The sequence below is a fragment of the Bos taurus genome, chromosome 28 (assembly GCF_002263795.3).
Source record: "Bos taurus isolate L1 Dominette 01449 registration number 42190680 breed Hereford chromosome 28, ARS-UCD2.0, whole genome shotgun sequence".
NCBI classification, from domain to species: domain Eukaryota; kingdom Metazoa; phylum Chordata; class Mammalia; order Artiodactyla; family Bovidae; genus Bos; species Bos taurus.
In genome coordinates this window covers 22,710,852-22,731,866 of record NC_037355.1, presented here as the reverse complement: position 1 = coordinate 22,731,866, position 21,015 = coordinate 22,710,852, and the positions used below count along the sequence as shown (strand labels likewise).

Sequence of the window (21,015 nt, the reverse complement as noted above, 5' to 3'; positions counted from 1 at the left end):
AGTGGTAGGAAACAACCCCTGATGAGCAGTCAGACTCAGCAGCCATTCTCAATTTCCCTCAAATTGTTTTTAAGAGTTTGTTTATTATTAGTATTATTATTTTTTCAACCAAGTCATTCAATTCCTAGAAAGTGTTTGTTTTCTATTGGAATTTTGATTTATGAGGCTCATGTAACCATGCATCATTGCAGAAATGATTATGAAAAGGTAAAGGCAAAAGTAATGATGCATTTTCACATCGTGTGTTTACATCTATTTTCTTAGATTTTATTCTGGAACTCGCATAGGAAGATGACCTCAAACATTTTGCATAAAAACGTTTAGATATGTAATTTGCTTTGTCCATTATTTCTGCCAACTTTAGTAATAACTACTGATGAAGCAGGAGTAGAAACAGTGACAGATTTTATTTTCTTGGGCTCCAAAATCACTATGGGTGGTGACTGCAGCCACAATATTAAAAGATGCTTGCTCCTTGGAAGGAGAACTATGGCAAACCTAGACAATGTATTAAGAAAAAGAGACATCACTTTGCTGACAAAGGTCCATATAGCCAAAGCTATGATTTTTTTCACTAGTCATGTACAGATATGAGAGCTGGACCATGAAGAAGGCTGAGCCCCAAATAATTGATGTTTCAAATTGTGGTGATGGAGAAGACTCTTTTATATAAATTCTTTTTATTTATTTATTTTTTTATACAACTAATCTCAAAAATATACAAGCAACTCCTGCAGCTCAATTCCAGAAAAATAAACAACCCAATCAAAAAATGGGCCAAAGAACTAAATAGACATTTCTCCAAAGAAGACATACAGATGGCTAACAAACACATGAAAAGATGCTCAACATCATTCCTTATCAGAGAAATACAAATCAAAACCACAATGATGTACCCTTTCACGCCAGTCAGAATGGCTGCAATCCAAAAGTCTACAAGCAATAAATGCTGGAAAGGGTGTGGAGAAAAGGAAACCCTCTTACACTGTTGGTGGGAATGCAAACTAGTACAGCCACTATGGAGAACAGTGTGGAGATTCCTTTAAAAACTGGAAATAGAACTGCCATACAATCAAGCAATCCCACTGCTGGGCATACACACCGAGGAAACCAGAATTGAAAGAGACACGTGTACCCCAATGTTCATCGCAGCACTGTTTATAATAGCCAGGACATGGAAGCAACCTAGATGTCTATCAGCAGATGAATGGATAAGGAAGCAGTGGTACATATACACAATGGAGTATTACTCAGCCATTAAAAAGAATACATTTGAATCAGTTCTAATGAGGTGGATGAAACTGGAGCCTATTATACAGAGTGAAATAAGCCAGAAAGAAAAACACCAATACAGTATACTAACACATACATATGGAATTTAGAAAGATGGTAACAATAACCCTGTATGTGAGACAGCAAAAGAGACACAGATGTATAGAACAGTCTTTTGTACTCTGTGGGAGAGGGAATGGGGGGATGATTTGGGATAATGGCATTGAAACATGTGTAATATCATATAAGAAACAAATCGCCAGTCCAGGTTTGATGCAGGATACAGGAAGGGTGCACTGGGATGACCCAGAGGGATGGTATTGGGAGGGAGGTGGGTGGGGGGTTCAGGATGGGGAACACGTGTACATCCGTGGCGGATGCATGTTGATGTATGGCAAAACCAATACAATATTGTAAAGTAAAAATAAAAATAAAAAGAGAAGACTCTTGAGAATCCCTTGGGCAGCAAGGAAATCAAATCAATCAATCCTAAAGGAAATCAACCATGAATATTCATTGGAAGGACTGATGCTGAAGCTGAAGCTCCAACACTTTGGCCACCAGATGCAAAGAGCTGACTCATTGGAAAAGACCTTTATGATGGAAATATTGAGGGCAGGAAGAAAAGAGGGTGACAGAAGATGAGATGGTTGGATGGCATCACCGACTCAATGGACATGAGTTTGAGGAAACTCCTGGAGATAGTAAAAGACAGGATAGCTTTGCAGGTTGCAGTCCGTGGGGTCACAAAGAGTTGGACATGAGTTAGTGACTGATAAACAACAACTACTGAGGAGCCATACGTTTACAGCCTAAGAGGCACAGGAGTACCTAATTAGTCCTATTTCTTCTTAGAACCAACATTACTCTCCTATTTGTGGTTTTAATAGCTTAATTTTACTGGTGTTACAGTTTGAAATAAACATAGTCAAAGTAGCCTTTGACACCGAAAGATATCAGGCTTTGCTTCCACTGAATTTATTTTTTAAGCCCCTTATTATCTCAAGTAATAGCATAGCAACTTGATGACTTTATTCACATTTCAGAATGTGTGCAGTTTTGGTAGCTCGTAATTTACTGGAATGAGGGTATAAGGAATCTTATGGTTGCTGAGGTGTTTGCAGTTTCCTAAAGGGGGTCTGGAAAAGGTCAGTTTTCACTCCAATCCCAAAGAAAGGCAATGCCAAAGAATGCTCAAACTACTGCACAATTGCACTTATCTCACACGCTAGTAAAGTAATGCTCAAAATTCTCCAAGCCAGGCTTCAGCAATATGTGAACCGTGAACTTCCTGATGTTCAAGCTGGTTTTAGAAAAGGCAGAGGAACCAGAGATCAAATTGCCAACATCCGCTGGATCATGGAAAAAGCAAGAGAGTTCCAGAAAAACATCTATTTCTGCTTTATTGACTATGCCAAAGCCTTTGACTGTGTGGATCACAATAAAGTGTGGAAAATTCTGAAAGAGATGGGAATACCAGACCACCTGACCTGCCTCTTGAGAAATGTGTATGCAGGTCAGGAAGCAACAGTTAGAACTGAACATGGAACAACAGACTGGTTCCAAATAGGAAAAGGAGTACATCAAGGCTGTATATTGTCACCCTGTTTATTTAATTTCTATGCAGAGTACATCATGAGAAACGCTGGACTGGAAGAAACACAAGCTGGAATCAAATTCATTTTGATATTTGGCAAAACTAATACAATATTGTAAAGTTTAAAAATAAAATCAAATTAAAAAAAAATTGCAGGGAGAAATATCAATAACCTCAGATATGCAGATGACACCACCCTTATGGCAGAAAGTGAAGAGGAACTCAAAAGCCTCTTGATGAAAGTGAAAGAGGAGAGGGAAAAGTTGGCTTAAAGTTCAACATTTAGAAAACAAAGATCATGGCATCTGATCCCATCACTTCATGGGAAATAGATGGGGAAAGAGTGGAAACAGTGTCAGACTATTTTTTGGGGGGCTCCAAAATCACTGCAGATGGTGACTGCAGCCATGAAATTAAAAGACACTGACTCCTTGGAAGGAAAATTATGACCAACCTAGATAGCACATTGAAAAGCAGAGACATTACTTTGCCAACAAAGGTCCGTCTAGTCAAGGCTATGGTTTTTCCTGTGGTCATGTATGGATGTGAGAGTTGGACTGTGAAGAAGGCTGAGCACCGAAGAATTGATGCTTTTGAACTGTGGTGTTGGAGAAGACTCTTCAGAGTCCCTTGGACTGCAGGAGATCCAACCAGTCCATTCTGAAGGAGATCAGACCTGGGATTTCTTTGGAAGGAATGATGCTAAAGCTGAAACTCCAGTACTTTGGCCACCTCACGCGAAGAGTTGACTCATTGGAAAAGACTCTGATGCTGGGAGGGATTGGGGGCAAGAGGAGAAGGGGATGACAGGGGATGAGATGGCTGGATGGCATCACTGACTCGATGGAAGTGAGTCTGGGTGAACTCCAGGAGTTGGTGATGGACAGGGAGGCCTGGCTTGCTGTGATTCATGGGGTCGCAAAGAGTCGGACACGACTGAGCGACTGAACTGAACTGAACTGAAAGGGGGTCTGGTTTTATCATCTTGTTTTCATCTACTTTATGAGTGAGCATATTTGTTTCAGAAAAAAAACATCTCTGACAATAACCATGAGAATAGATAGAATTCTAGGAGGACTCAAAATTCGTATTCTTGGTGGCATTTAATTTTCCTCAACTTGCCCATTACAAAGACATCTGGAGTCCATTTCAATAACAAATCATACTTCCTAAGTTGATTGCATTTAACTTTAGCTCAATAGTCTATTAAAAATACATTATAGGATTTCTCTGGTGGTACATTGGATAGGAATCCATCTGCCAATGCAGGGAACATGGGCTCAACCACTGGTCCAGAAGATTCCACATGTCCCAGAGCAGCTAAGTCAGTGTGCCACTGTTTCTGAAGCCCTGTGTACCTACAGCCCATGCTTTGTAACAAGAGAAGCCACCCCAATGAGAAGCCTGAGCACCACAATGAAGAGTAGCCCTCACTCACCACAACTAGAGAAAGCCTTGCAGCAGTGATGACCCAGTACAACCAAAAAGTGATTAATTGATACAAATATGTTATAGAGAACATAGCATAATTTCTTGAAAAAATTAGATTATAGATTTTAAAGGTCTTTAAGTATAATTGCTTAAAGGGCTTATTGTATACCCTTAGCCTGTCTGCCTCTCTAAATCTAAAATGTATCTCTGAAAGTTGTCAGACATGGACTTATTCTACAATGAAAAAATTCCTGAGTGGAGTAAAAGCTTTATATACTGGGCATGAGGTTTTTGGATGCTATGGGTATTTGTGTTTGGAGAAACAGATATAACAACCAATGTCACAAGTCAAGAAAGCCAGTCAAGCAAGGGAAGTTGAGTTTTTTGAACATGTGATGACAGCTAATATGTGACAATGTATGCAAACAGTTACATTAACCAAGACACACAAATATAACAGAGTTGGACACGACTGAAGCAACTTAGCAGCAGCAGCAGCAGGTGTGCAAAATCAGTGACATTATTGGTACATGTAATATTAGCTATGAAGTAAAATGGGAAGTCAGCATAAGGGAAGTCTACAAGGTTCTGGCCATTAGGCTGTGATATTTCAAGAGTGAAATCCTTGGAGTTCTAGTAAGACAGATCCAGCAAAAGACCAGTACAGTGAGCAGAGGATCCACCAAAGTACTCTGGCAATGAAGAATTCCACTTATTGAAATAAAGTAAAAAGTACTGCATTACTCTTATGGGTAAACCAGAAGTCCAGTTACTAGAATTAGCCCAAAGTCAGAGCTGGACTATTAAGATACAATGGATTATGACTTTTCTGAGCATTAATTTTTTTTTTTAAATCACTTTTTCACTAAAGAAAGGATAAGTGTTGGGACATTAGATTGAACTCAACCATCAAGAAGCTGTCTATGGTACTATTTGTGAAGGTAAAAATACATTTGGAGATTAAGAAACTAAGTAGAATATGATAATCTATCCTGACGTGGTTTTCCTTTACTATCTTCATCTATCTTTTTTTTATTTTAGCTTATATTTCTTTCTCTTTCTTTTCTTTCTCAATCTTTCTTTTCCTTGTAAAAGAAAGAAATCAAACGTGGTGAACTCAAGATTCCTGCTGACCCTTTAAAAGATTTCTAAGCTATAACAATCAGTTTTCATGTTCATATTTCAGAAATTAAGTTTAATTTAAATAATGATCATACCAGTGCTATTTTTTTCTGTCATTTGCTGTGAAATAAATGTGGTTTTAGAAAAATCCTGGTTTCTCAATAGTTAACTAAATTAAATTTCTATTTTACTTCTTATTCCTTTTTGACTCTCCTGTGAGTCAATATATCTTATTTAATAACAATGGTTAGATTTAAATAATCACTTAACATATGTTACTCACAGTGTTTAAAATTGCATATGTTTCATGTATTAGCTCCATTTATTTATCTTAACAATAAAAAGCATAATTTTCATTGGTAAAGACAAAGTCCGGTATTATCTCTTTTATAGATAAAGACACTGAGCATTAGTAAAGGGTAGGTAAAAACCTCAGGCTGTACAGCAGTCATTCAATTCCAGAGAAGGCCTTCTCTCCCTACCTTAAAATAAGTTATTAACTAATTGAAACAGTCTGTAAGAGACCTTTATGAATAATCATTTCTTTAACTCTTTTATTACTTCTTTCCAAATTTTGATCAACTTTTCTGTGGAGGAAGTTCAGTTCAGTTCAGTTCAGTTCGTGTCCCACTCTTTGCAGCCCCATGGACTGTAGCACACCATGCCTCCCTATACATCACCAACTCCCGGAGTTTATCCAAACTCATGTCCATTGAGTCAGTGATACCATCCAGCCATCTCATCCTCTGTCGTCCCCTTCACCTTCTACCCTCAATCTTTCCCAGTATCAGGGTCTTTTCCAATGAGTCAGCTCTTCATATCAGGTGGCCAACGTATTAGAGTTTCAGCTTCAAATCAGTCCTTCCAATGAACACCCAGGACTGATCTCCTTTAGAATGTACTGGTTGGATCTTCTGGCAGTCCAAGGGACTCTCAAGAGTCTTCTCCAACACCACAGTTCAAAAGCATCAATTCTTTGGCACTCAGCTTTCTTTACAGTTCAACTCTCACATCCATATATGACTACTGGAAAAACCATAGCCTTGACTAGACTGACCTTTGTTGATAAAGTAATGTCTCTGCTTTTTAATATGCTGTTTAGGTTGGTCATAACTTTCCTTCCAAAGAGTAAGTGTCTTTTTATTTCATGGCTGCAGTCACCATCTGCAGTGATTTTAGAGCCCCCCAAAATAAAGTCAGCCACTGTTTCCATTGTTTCCCCATCTATTTCCCATGAAGTGATGGGACCAGATGCCATGATCTTAGTTTTCTGAATGTTGAGCTTTAAGCCAGTGTTTTCACACTCCTCTTTCACTTTCATCAAAAGAGTGGTGTCATCTGCATATCTGAGGTTATTGATATTTCTCCCAGCAATCTTGATTACAGCTTGTGCTTCATCCAGCCCAGCATTTCTCATGATGTACTTTGCATATAAGTTAAATAAGCAGGGTGACAGTATACAACCTTGATGTACTCCTTTCTCGATTTGGAAACAGTCTGTTCCACGTCCAGTTCCAACTGTTGCTTCCTGACCTGCATACAGGTTTCTCAAGAGGCAGGTCAGGTGTTCTGGTATTCTATCTCTTTCAGAATTTTCCATAGTTTATTGTGATCCACACAGTCAAAATCTTTAAAAAAGATTTTAATAAAGCAGAAATGCAGTGGAGTAAGTTAGTCCTCATCTAAAATGTCACTCCTTCTTAATCTTAGTTTCATAAATCTTACAGTAATTGAGAAGGTCTGAGAGTAATTGAGAAGGTCTGGCATTGCTTTGCTTTGTTCTTCCAATTATATGCTTGCAGGCCATGAAGTAAATCCTTGTACTCATCTATCTAAACCGTGATTCCTTAGGTCTATACAAATAAGTCCATTTCCTCAAGCCTCTAAAATCTGTTCTTTTGAAAAATTTTTAAAAATTCTTTACTTTTCTCAAGATCTTGAGAAAGAAGAATGGAACTGGAGGAATCAACCTACCTGACTTCAGGCTCTACTACAAAGCCACAGTTATCAAGGCAGTATGGTACTGACACAAAGACAGAAATATAGATCAATGGAATAAAATAGAAAGCCCAGAGATAAATCCACGCACATATGGACACCTTATCTTTGACAAAGGAGGCAAGAATATACAATGGATTAAAGACAATCTAACAAGTGGTGCTGGGAAATCTGGTCAACCACTTGTAAAAGAATGAAACTAGACCACTTTCTAACACCATACACAAAAATAAACTCAAAATGGATTAAAGATCTAAACGTAAGACCAGAAACTATAAAACTCCTAGAGGAGAACATAGGCAAAACACTCTCCGACATACATCACAGCAGGATCCTCTATGACCCACCTCCCAGAATATTGGAAATAAAAGCAAAAATAAACAAATGGGACCTAATTAACCTTAAAAGCTTCTGCACATCAAAGGAAACTATTAGCAAGGTGAAAAGACAGCCTTCAGAATGGGAGAAAATAATAGCAAATGAAGCAACGGACAAACAACTAATCTCAAAAATATACAAGCAACTCCTACAGCTCAACTCCAGAAAAATAAACGACCCAATCAAAAAATGGGCCAAAGAACTAAATAGACATTTCTCCAAAGAAGACATACAGATGGCTAACAAACACATGAAAAGATGCTCAACATCACTCATTATCAGAGAAATGCAAATCAAAACCACTATGAGGTACCATTTCACACCAGTCAGAATGGCTGCGATCCAAAAGTCTACAAATAATAAATGCTGGAGAGGGTGTGGAGAAAAGGGAACCCTCTTACACTGTTGGTGGGAATGCAAACTAGTACAGCCACTATGGAGAACAGTGTGGAGATTCCTTAAAAAACTGGAAATACAACTGCCTTATGATCCAGCAATCCCACTGCTGGGCATACACACTGAGGAAACCAGAAGGGAAAGAGACACGTGTACCCCAATGTTCATCGCAGCACTGTTTATAATAGCCAGGACATGGAAGCAACCTAGATGTCCATCAGCAGATGAATGGATAAGGAAGCAGTGGTACATATACACAATGGAGTATTACTCAGCCATTAAAAAGAATACATTTGAATCAGTTCTAATGAGGTGGATGAAACTGGAACCTATTATACAGACTGAAGTAAGCCAGAACGAAAAACATAAATACAGTAAACTAACGCATATATATGGAATTTAGAAAGATGGTAACAATAACCCGGTGTACAAGACAGCAAAAGAGACACTGATGTATAGAACAGTCTTATGGACTCTGTGGGAGAGGGAGAGGGTGGGAAGATTTGGGAGAATGGCATTGAAACATGTAAAATATCATGTAAGAAACGAGTTGCCAGTCCAGGTTCGATGCAGGATACTGGATGCTTGGGGCTAGTGCACTGGGACGACCCAGAGGGATGGTATGGGGAGCGAGGAGGGAGGAGGGTTCAGGATGGGGAACACATATATACCTGTGGCGGATTCATTTTGATATTTGGCAAAACTAATACAATTATGTAAAGTTTAAAAATAAAATAAAATTAGAAAAAAAAAAAGAAAATAGTCAACCCCCCCCAAAAAAAAAAAAAAATCTTTACTTTTATTTCTTTATTTTGCTTTTGTTTCTCCAGAGCCACCTTCAAAACAAAAATCTAAACTAAAACTGGTACTCTATTATTGCTCAGGGTTGAATTCAGTAGAAATATTACTGAATAGTATATCCTTAAAGATATTTAGGTAAAACTTTTCATCACAAATTTAATACATCCTAATTTTAGAAAATCTAATGACTCATTCAAAAAATATTTTAAAAGAAAAAAAAATCACCTAGATCTCCAGATATCAGAAAAAAAGTGACCATTATTATATTTATATTATGAGATATTAACATATATATTTTGGCATATTTCATTTCTTTTTCTGCTGCTGCTGCTGCTGCTAAGTCACTTCAGTTGTGTCCGACTCTGTGCGACCCCATAGATGGCAGGCCACCAGGCTCCCCGGTTCCTGGGATTCTCCAGGCAAGAACACTGGAGTGGGTTGCCATTTCCTTTTCCAATGCGTTTAAGTGAAAAGTGAAAGTGAAGTTGCTCAGTCGTCTCAGACTCTTAGCGACCCCCTGGACTGCAGCCCACCAAGCTATTCCATCCATGGGATTTTCCAGGCAAGAGTACTGGAGTGGGGTGCCATTGCCTTTTCCAACTTAGAGCCATAGTGTATGCAATTTTGTATTTTGCTTTTGACATTAAACGTTTTGACATAAAGAATTTCCTTTATCACAATTTCTTTGGTAACATCAGTTTATTGCACGAGTTCATATAAGAATAAGTTATTTACTTAAAATATCCTTCTTAAAAAATATAAGTAATTTTCAATTTTTTCATCATTGAGAATAATGACAAGGATTTATATGTTAACTATTTTGGGTAAAACATTTTTATTCCAAAGAAGAGACAGTATCTTGAACATGAATTACCATAGCAGGAATCCCTGATTCAAAGGAAATAAAAATTTTGGAGTCTTGATGTCTGTCCTCACATTGCGTTGGACAAATTCTATTGTAATCTGGCCAGTGCAAATTTGCTCTAAGAATTTGAAATAGCGCACTGACTTCGCTCCCTGGTCTTTTTTCATTATTCCCATACTTTTTTCTGTTTAAGTTTTTTCATCCCCATCCAGCTTTATTCTGTGTTAACCATATTCTTGTATAGTTTCCCTATTCTATATTAGGCTTTCAGTCACTAAGTTTGCATATTTTTCTTTGTTCAGTCACCTAGTTGTGTCTGACTCTGCCACTCCATGGACTGCAGCATGCCAGGCCTCCCTGTCCCTCACCATCTCCCAAAGTTTGCCCAAGTTATGTCCATTGCATTGGTCATCTTTTTTTGACTATTACTCAGTTCAGTTCAGTTCAGTTCAGTTGCTCAGTCGTGTCCAACTCTTTGTGAACCCATGAATCGCAGCACGCCAGGCCTCTCTGTCCATCACCAACTCCCGGAATTCACCCAAACTCATGTGCATGGAGTCGGTGATGCCATCCAGCCATCTCATCCTCTGTCGTCCTCTTCTCCTCCTGCCCCCAATCCTTCCCAGCATCAGGGTCTTTTCCAATGAGTCAGCTCTTCGTATGATGGGGGCAAAGTATTGGAGTTTCAGCCTCAGCATCAGTCCTTCCAATGAACACCCAGGACTGATCTCCTTTAGGGTGGATTGATTGGATCTCCTTGCAGTCCAAGGGACTCTCAAGAGTCTTCTCCAACACCACAGTTCAAAAGCATCAATTCTTCGGCACTCAGCTCTCTTCACAGTCCAACTCTCACATCCATACATGAGTACTGGAAAAGCCATAGCCTTGACTAGATGGACCTATGTTGGCAAAGTAATGTCTCTGCTTTTGAATATGCTATCTAGGTTGGTCATAACTTTCCTTCCAAGGAGTAAGCGTTTTTTAATTTCATGGCTGCAGTCACCATCTGCAGTGATTTTGCAGCCCCCCAAAATAAAGTCAGCCACTGTTTCCACTGTTTCCCCATCTATTTCCCATGAAGTGATGGGACCAGTTGCCATGATCTTAGTTTTCTGAATGTTGAGCTTTAAGCCAGTGTTTTCACTCTCCTCTTTCACTTTCATCAAGAGGCTTTTGAGTTCCTCTTCACTTTCTGCCATAAGGGTGGTGTCATCTGCATATCTGAAGTTATTGTTATTTCTCCCGGCAATCTTGATTCCAGCTTGTGCGTCTTCCAGCCCAGCGTTTCTCATGATGTACTCTGCATAGAAATTAAATAAGCAGGGTGACAATATACAGCTTTGACGTACTCCTTTTCCTATTTGGAACCAGTCTGTTGTTCCATGTCCAGTTCTAACTGTTGCTTCCTGACCTGCATACAAATTTCTTAAGAGGCAGGACAGGTGGTCTGGTATTCCCATCTCTTTCAGAATTTTCCACAGTTTATTGTGATCCACACAGTCAAAGTCTTTGGCATAGTTATTGGGCTGATATTTCTTTACTATAAACTTCTTTAGTAATTGGCAATAGGAGACATTTTCAAATTGATGTCAGTAACCTATGCACTGGAGAAGGCAATGGCACCCCACTCCAGTACTTTTGCCTGGAAAATCCCATGGACAGAGGAGCCTGGTGGGCTGCAGACTATGGGGTCGCTAAGAGTCGGACACGACTGAGCAACGTCACTTTCACTTTTTCACTTTCACGCATTGGAGAAGGAAATGGCAACCCACTCCAGTGTTCTTGCCTGGAGAATCTCAGGGGCAGGAGAGCCTGGTGGGCTGACGTCTATGGGGTCACACAGAGTCGGACACGACTGAAGTGACTTAGCAGCAGCAGCAGCAACCTATGCACTGGAGTAGGGAATGGCAACCCACTCCAATGTTCTTGCCTGGAGAATCCCATGGACAGAGGAGCCTGGTGGGCTACAGTCCATGGATTTGCAAAGAGTTGGACACAACTGAACGACTAATACACAAACAAAACTATGCAACATCTCTCTTTTTTCAAACCTCTTTATTGAGGCATATTTTATAGTGGTGCAACTATCTCATGGATCAATTTTAGGGCTTTTTTTTTTTTTTAATGACCATGATATGATTCCTTATGCTTATTTACCTTATTTTTTTGTTCCCACTGCCAACCTCAGTTAACTACTTATCCACTTGTCTCTTCTCTCTTCTTCCTGTCTCTTTAAATTCCCCTTTTCAAGACATCATATAAACAAAATCATACAGTATATAGTCTGGGTTCTTTCACTTAATGATTTTGATATTTATTCATGTCGCTTATATCAGAACTTCATTCCTTTTTAGGATTGAATAATATTTAATTGTATGAATGTGCCACATTTTATTTCTTCATTTATCAACTGATGCACATTTGGGGTTTTTTCTGCTTATGGGCTATTATGAATAATGCTGCTATCAACATTTCTGTACGAGTTTTTACACGGACATATGCTTTGTTTGTCTTCGTTATACACCTAAGGAAGGAATGGCATAGCTGGATCATAATTCCTATATATAACTGCCTGAGAAACTACCAGACTATTTCACAAAGTAGCTTTACCATTTTACATTCCCACTAGCAATATATGAGGGCTCTTCAGTTCTTTATATCTTCACCAATATTTGTTATTGTCTGGCTTATTTATTATGGTTATTATAGTGGCATCTTCTTGGGATTTTAATTTGCATTTCCCTAATGACTTACGATAGAGAACTTTTTGTGTGCTCATGCAACACGTATATGAGTCTTCCTTGAAGTTGATTAGTGTAATGGTTAAGAATTTTAATTTAAATTTAATCAGACACATTTTAAAGCTCAGTACTTCCTCTTATCATCTGTAAATGAACATCCTGACCATCCTAAGCTGCAGACTTCTTTCCCATAAAAAGAGGAGAGCATTTTGGACTCTTAAAAATTATTGAAAGCTGCAAAGAGTTTGTTCTATGTGCATTATATTTCTTGTTATTTATTATATTGCAAATTAAACCTGAAAAAATTCTCAAAATGCTTATTTACTTATTTTTGAAATAACTAGAAAACCATTATAAGTCAAATGAATAGCATTTTATGGAAAATAAATATATTTTCATAAAAAGAATAATATAGTGAGAAGAGTGGCATTGTTTTGCTTTTTGCAAATCTATTCAATATTAGCCTTAATGAACACAGCTGGGTTCTCAAATCTTCTGGATTCAGGCTATTGTATTATCAATGCATGTAGGCTCTGGAAAAAAAATGCTTAGTAAACTTAGGAGAGAATGAGAATGAAAAAGGCAGATAAAGTCTTGGTATTATTTTGAAATAGTTTGACTTTACAGATCTTTAGATGGGTTCTCAAGGAAGCCCTAGGTCACACTTTGAGCAACAGTGGTGAAGGGATATAAGGAGTTTTCTATCCCAATTAATTACACCCTGTACTATGCACACTCTGGAGGAGGAAATGGCAACCCACTCCAGTACTCTTGCCTGGGGAATCCCATGGACACAGGACCCTGGTGGACAACTACAGTCCACAGTGTTGCAAAGAGTCAGAGACAACTGAGCTACTGAGCACACAGCACTATGCAAATTATAGTTGAATTGTGTTTACTTTTTGAGGAACTTAATCTATTGTTGGAAATGAAGCATAAAATTTTTGAAATCAGTGACTTGTGTAAATACACAACATTACAAAGTATTGTTGTGGGGGTAAGACCATTTGGGCAACTGGGAAATGATTGTGAGGTATTAATGAGTAATGTCTTAAGTTATATGACAATTCCTGGGATATTAGAGATGGTTTCATAGATTTTTAACTCCTTACATTTTCTTTATATAAAAAAGAGTTCCAAAATTGTTAATGAATGGCTGGACAAATAAAACATTGCCAAAGTTTGGATAGTCAGAAATTGGGAAGATATATTTATCCATTCATTTAGTTTCCATAGCTTGTAACCAACCAATGAAGTAACTGTTATATAATTTTTGGGCTTAGAATCATGTTCTGTTTAACCAGGCATGAAATATTTATTTCATGATAAATAAATTCCTAGAATATATAGAAGAGTTTCTGATGAACCTTGGCATGAGAAATAACTTGTATGCTATGAGTTCAAGTAACCTAGTATTTTAATGTAGCAGTCACATTAGTTGGGATCAGTGCCTCAAGGATGTTAAATAAACTGAATGTAGTTTCTTCAAAATTAATTTTTGACTTTGGAAACACTAGAAAGTTTCTAAGCATATTTGATATAACGTTTATCCTTTGGGAAAAATTATTAAACCATTTTTATTAAACTGGATATGTTGCACATTCACTCTTTCATTTATCTGCTCATTCATTCTTTTTTTTAATAATTTATTTATTTTAATTAGAGGCTAATTACTTTACAATATTGTATTGGTTTTGCCATACATCAACATGAATCCTCCACGGGTGTACTACCCCCTCCCACCTCCCTCCCCATACCATCCCTCTGGGTCATCCCAGTGCACCAGCCCCAAGCATCCTGTATCCTGCATCAAACCTGGACTGGTGATTCATTTCTTATATGATATTATACATGTTTCAATGCCATTCTCCCAAATCATCCCCCCTCCCTCTCCCACAGAGTCCAAAAGACTATCTTATTATTGTGTAATTATCAGTACTTTATATTTTATTTTATGAAATATGATCAAACTGTAGGCTTTTTAAGGAATAGGTGAAGACTAAGGGTATACACTACCACACATTATATTTTATTACAGCTTATGCAAAATGGACCTTGACACTGCAGAAAAAGAATCTTGTGATCATCAAGAAAGATTTCTCTATAGAGAATAAATCTGAGCTGCACTAATTATAAAGGTGCAGCTTTATAAAAAAATCTTTTTTTTTTTTTTAGTGATTTTTTTTTCCCCTAATGAATAAAGAGTTTGGATTCCCATGGATTCATAATATCTGAAAATGGTAGGGAAGTACTGTGACATCACATTTACTTCCCCTTCTTCATGCTCAGGTCTTCTGTCTCAGCTGTCACTTGACAGCTTAGGAGCAGAGACAATGGATTCTTAGGTTGAAATATCACTTTCACTACTTACCAGCTTTATAACTCGGGGAAATTATCTAAGACTTGGCTTGCCATATATAAAATAGGAATAATGCTTATTTCACAGCTTTATTATATGGAATACATAAATAGGTAAAAAGCACTCAGCGCACTGTCAGACCCCTAGGAAGCCCACAAATAAATGATTGCTGTTGTTGTGGGTCCTTATCCTCCAGATACCTATCTTCTGGCAGAAATCACACTTAGAAATGCTGTTGACATGGTACAAAGCCAGTATTGGGAGAATAGTTGACAGAGAAATGACCTTAAATTCCAATCATTGATCTTCTCTTAGTGGAAATAATCTCCTTTTCCATATTTGTAACTCTTCTTTCCTGAGCAAGTAACTATGGCATCTCTCTCATTAAAATGATTTTTTAAATTGAAGTGTAGTTGATTTACAATGTTGTTTTAATTTCTGGTGTATATGTATGTATATTTGTGCATGTGTGTGTTTGTGTGTATATATATATATATATATATATATATATATATATGCGCACACATATATATATATATATATGTATGTATATATATATATATATATGACGGAGAAGGCAATGGCACCCCACTCCAGTATTCTTGCCTGGAAAATCCCATGGTTGGAAGACCCTGGAAGGCTGCAGTCCATGGGGTCGCTGAGGGTCGGACATGACTGAGCGACTTCACTTTCACTTTTCACTTTCATGCATTGGAGAAGGAAATGGCAACCCACTCCAGTGTTCTTGCCTGGAGAATCCCAGGGACGGGGGAGCCTGGTGGGCTGCTGTCTATGGGGTCACGCAGAGTCAGACACGACTGAAGTAACTTAGCAATAGCAATATATATATGAAATATATATGAAAGTTTGGATTATATATATATATATATATATATATATTTATATATATATGAAAGTGAAAGTTGTTCAGTCCTGTCCGACTCTTTGCAACTCCATGGACTATAGCCCACCACGCTCCTCTGTCCATGGAATTTTCTGGGCAAGAATACTGGAGTGGGTTGCCATTTCCTACTGGAGGATATCTTCCAGATCCAGGAATCAAACCTGAATCTCTTGCATCTCTTATAATTGGCAGGCAGGTTTGTTACCACTGAGCCACCTGGCAAGCCCCATGGTTTATCATAGGATATTGAACATATTTCTCTATGCTATACCTTAGGACTTTGTTGCTTATCCATTCTATTTATATATATGTCAGTTCAATTCAGTTCAGTCATTCAGTCGTATCCGACTCTTTGTGACCCCATGAATCACAGCACGCCAGGCCTCCCTGTCCATCACCAACTCCTGGAGTTTACTCAAACTCATGTCCATCGAGTCAGTGATGCCATCCAGCCATCTCATCCTCTGTCGTCCCCTTCTCCTCCTGCCCCCAATCCCTCCAAGCATCAGAGTCTTTTCCAATGAGTCAACTCTTCCCATGAGGTGGCCACAGTACTGGAGCTTCAGCTTTAGCATCATTCCTTCCAAAGAAATCCCAGGGCTGATCTCCTTCAGAATAGACTGGTTGGATCTCCTTGCAGTCCAAGGGACTCTCAAGAGTCTTCTCCAACACCACAGTTCAAAAGCATCAATTCTTCAGCTCTCAGCTTTCTTCACAGTCCAACTCTTACATCCACACATGACCATTGGAAAAACCATAGCCTTGACTAGACGGCCCCATGTTGGCAAAGTAATGTCTCTGCTTTTGAATATGCTATATAGGTTGGTCATAACTTTCCTTCCAAGGAGTAGGCGTCTTTTAATTTCATGGCTGCAATCACCATCTGCAGTGATTTTGGAGCCCCAAAAATAAAGTCTGACCCTGTTTCCACTGTTTCCCCATCTATTTCCCATGAAGTGATGGAACAAGATGCCATGATCTTAGTTTTCTGAATGTTGAGCTTTAAGCCAACTGTTTCACTCTCCTCTTTCACTTTCATCAAGAGGCTTTTTAGATCCTCTTCACTTTCTGCCATAAGGGTGGTGTCATCTGCATATCTGAGGTTATTGATATTTGTCCCAGCAATCTTGATTCCAGCTTGTGCTTCTTCCAGCCCAGCATTTCTCATGCAGATGTACTCTGCATATAAGTTAAATAAGCAGGGTGACAATATACAGCCTTATGTACTCCTTTTCCTATTTGGAAATAGTCTGTTGTTGCATGTCCAGTTCTAACTTTTGCTTCCTGACCTGCATATAGGTTTCTCAAGAGGCTGGCACGCTTCTGCCTATATATATGTATGAATATATATATATATATAAGCTTACATCTGCTAACCCCAACCTCCCACTCAATGTCTCCACCAATGCCTCCATCTGGGCAACCACCAGTTTGTTCTTTATATCCATGATGCTGTTTCATAGATAGATTCACTTGTGTCATATTTTACATTCCACAAGTAAGTGATAGCATATGGTATTTGTCTTTTTCTTTCTGACATATTTCACTTAGTATGATAACTAGAGAGTAGTATCCATGTTGCTGCAAATGGCATTATTTTGTTCTTTTTATGATTGACTAGTATTCCACTGTATATATCTACCATATCTTCTTTATTTATTCATCTACTGATTGTTTCCATGTCCATTGTGAATAACATTACTCTGAACATAGGGCTGTATGTATTTTTTGAATTATACTTTTGTCTGAATCCAGATAAAATGTCTAGGTATGCTGGATCATATGGTAATTCTATTGTTAGTGTCCTAAGGAACCTCCATACTGTTTTTCCACAGTGGCTACACCAACTTACATTCCCACCAACAGTGTAGGAACATTCCTTTTGTTCCACACCCTCTCCTGTATTTGTTATTTGTAGACTTTTTAGTGATGGCTATTCTGACTGGTGTGAGGTTATTCTTCATTATAGTTTTGATTTGCATTTCTCTAATAATTTACAACATTGAACACCTTTTCATGTACCTATTGGCCATCTATATAAAGTATTGATAGTGAAGAATAAAATAAGAATAACAGATCAAAATTATGAAATATTGATATGCTCAGAAATGCTTTAGACAGAAAGTCTTATAATCTTGTAGTACAAGATAGCACAATAAAATAGCATTTATAAATTAATACACAGAATGTAAAATATGGGCATGTTATTTTTTAATTTTTTAAAATTGAAGGATAATTGCTTTATAGAATTTTGTTTTCTGTCAAACCTCAACATAAGTCAGCTGTAGGTATACATATATCCCCTCCTTTTTGATGGGCAGGTTATTCTTGATAAGGTTTCAGCTAATTTATATTTAAAAGCTAATTTAATTCTCCAGTTTTTCTTTCTAAACATCAATACACACAAGAGACACTTTTTTAAAAAATTCAGCATAGTTTAATAAGAGGTACATTTGAAAACTTTTAAAGGTTAATAAAATTAGAGAATGTTTTCAAGAGAAAATTGATATTATAAGAGAATTGATTCTAGAATACAACATTTGAACTAGAATAGTGAAGAAATACATGCCATATGTGTAGAGAAATTTCCGAATTTTTTTTTCCCTGCTGAAGAGCAGTCTCAAATTCTTTAGGTTCTTAACACTTTAATGTATCAATGTTAGCATGGATATTAGATAAAATAATTGAAATCTCAGAGTCCTTTAAATACACCAAATTTTTTCTCACCAAGAATGAGAATAGAAAGTAAACCTTCCTATCAAGTTTAAGATTTGCAATACATGACTCTTTTCCTACTGTGAAGAACATCAGTTCCTTATGTAACATAATTATTCATTGTATACATAGAAAATTGATCGTGAAGCATCCCTATTTGTCATGTTCACAGTTGACAGCTTTTAAACTTCTAATTTCTTACTGTTATTTTGCAATCAAATTTAAGCTTGTGTTTTGAAATAAATGCGAGGCAACATTTAGTGGGTTGTATTTTGGCATTATTTTCCAGAATCAAGAGGTAGCCCTAAAGTTCCTAAGGGCCTAAAAATAGTTCTGAAACAGAAGTGTACACCATAGGGGCATGATTAACTTTGTGAGCGTGCAGTTGTATTTTCAACACAATTAGCTGCCTAACTATGTGACTAAACTTTTTTTTTTAATGTATTTGCAAATGTAAGTAATTATGATGGAATTAAAATTAAAGAGTTCTCAGCCTATATTGTTTTATAAATTGAAGTAAAACAGATATTTCAATAAAAAAACTATTGAAGACTTTAATTTGCAAACTCATTCATTGAATGAACCAGAGGGGAAAAGAATCATTTTTTATTTTTAGTTAAAAAAGGAGATAATAGAAACTGTGGTAATACACATCAAAGAACTTGTAAAAATACCTTCTTACATACAAATTGAGTACACATATAAATATGAATTTAAATTTGTAATAATTTAAGATAATGTCAATTAAAGATTATAACAATTATATTTTGTTTATAGTGGTAATGTATAATTTTTACCCTTCAATATTCTTCATTCCTAAGCATCATTTAGGTAACTTACATTAACTTTTTGTGTGACTCGTACTTTATACCCTTGTACTTTTCCTGAGTTTAACTTTGAAAAGAACATTTAATACCTTACTTAGTATATTCTCTAGATAAAAATTTGCCCTATATATCAATCCCATAAGTGGATGCCACACTGTAAGGCATTCATTAGTACCATCATTGCCTGGTGGGTATAGGATCTGATTGTATTGTGAATGCACCCTCCTACCGTATCATTGTGGCTTCTTTGTCTTCCGAAGTAGAATATCTTTGGTAGGTTCCAGTCTTTTGTAACACTGATTGTTCAAAAGTTAGTTGTGATGTTGATATTCTTGAGAGAAGCGGTAAGCTCAGGTCATTCTACACTGCCATTTTGTCCCAAATCTTTGAATGAATCAAATGTAAAAGAAAAATATTTATGTTTAGCCAAAAAGGAAATGATATAGACTACAAATACACATAAAAGAACTTGTAACGACCCCCACATGCTTTAATAGTACATATGTAAATATGAATTATAAATCCATATTAAATATGTCAATTAATGACTGTAATGATTATATTTTTTATTTATTGTAGTAATTTATAGTTTTTCCCCTTCAGTATTCTGCATTTCTAAGCATCATCTGACTAACATGTTTACTTTTCTTGTGACTCATACTTTATATCCCTGTATTTTTTCTCTGAATTTAACTCTGAAAAGAACACTGAAAATGTTACTGAGTATACTCTTTAGATATGAATTTGCCCTTTATATCAACCCCATAAATGGATGTCAAGCTGTGAGTCATTTATAAGTACCACCTGTGCCAAATATCAAGGTACCATCTTCTGCCTTACGGGAAACCTTGCATTTTATCTATGTGAAGAATGTGCATAAGGGATGATGGGCACATTGTAAGAAAATATTGAAGTTCAGCAGGTAGATCAAGTATCAGTTTCCTCCATTCTACTCATTTCTGCTATTTGAGATATTCTCTTCTAAATGTCAAAAGCATATTTTAAATCATTCTATATTGCATTTTAAAACACTATGCACTGCGGTGTAATTGTTCACATCCTAGTATTACCTTTTAAATTATAAAGGCCATTCTATATTTGGATTAGTTGGATTGAGGTTGTTCATTTTACAAAATTCTAACTTAGTTCTCTAAAGTTTGAGTCAGTCACTTTAAACAAGGAAATCATTTAAAATTGAGTAAACAGTTTTTTCAGCCATTTTTAAAGGGTGGCTCTTTTAATGCATGATTGGGTGTGATGTTGGCTGTTAAATCCCTCTGCTCCTTAAGTAATCACTCTAATTCAGCAATCTGAAAAATCTTCAATAACAGATACTGCCTTGCAATTTTGCTCTCACCATTTCAAACTCTTTGGTTGTCTCATTTTTTAAAATGAGCAGATTAGTATCTCAACCAGATGATTTACTGATGTCTAATAGCAGGACCTTGTTCGGATACCCTTTCATAGTTCTTATAACTGAACATCTCAGGGTTAAGAGGTCATCCCTTATGACTTCATCTGAACTAAACTTATTTGCATGTGTGTTAGCTTGCAGATTACATGCAGTAAAGGTGAATATCTTGCTCATAATACTCTTTCATTGAAGACA

The 21,015-nt window shown here is 37.0% G+C and overlaps 1 protein-coding gene and 1 long non-coding RNA gene across 6 annotated transcripts in view; one reads left to right on the top strand and one right to left on the bottom strand.

The window, feature by feature from the left end:
• The window catches only part of CTNNA3 (catenin alpha 3), a 1,905,103-nt gene that overhangs the window by 1,447,926 nt on the left and 436,162 nt on the right, over positions 1 to 21,015 (top strand).
• Positions 1 to 21,015, bottom strand: part of LOC132344135 (uncharacterized) — a 53,708-nt gene that overhangs the window by 16,798 nt on the left and 15,895 nt on the right. The window contains exon 2 of the long non-coding RNA XR_009493255.1: positions 19,636 to 19,790. This is a non-coding gene — a long non-coding RNA (uncharacterized lncRNA). The remainder of the gene's footprint in view (positions 1 to 19,635; positions 19,791 to 21,015) is intronic.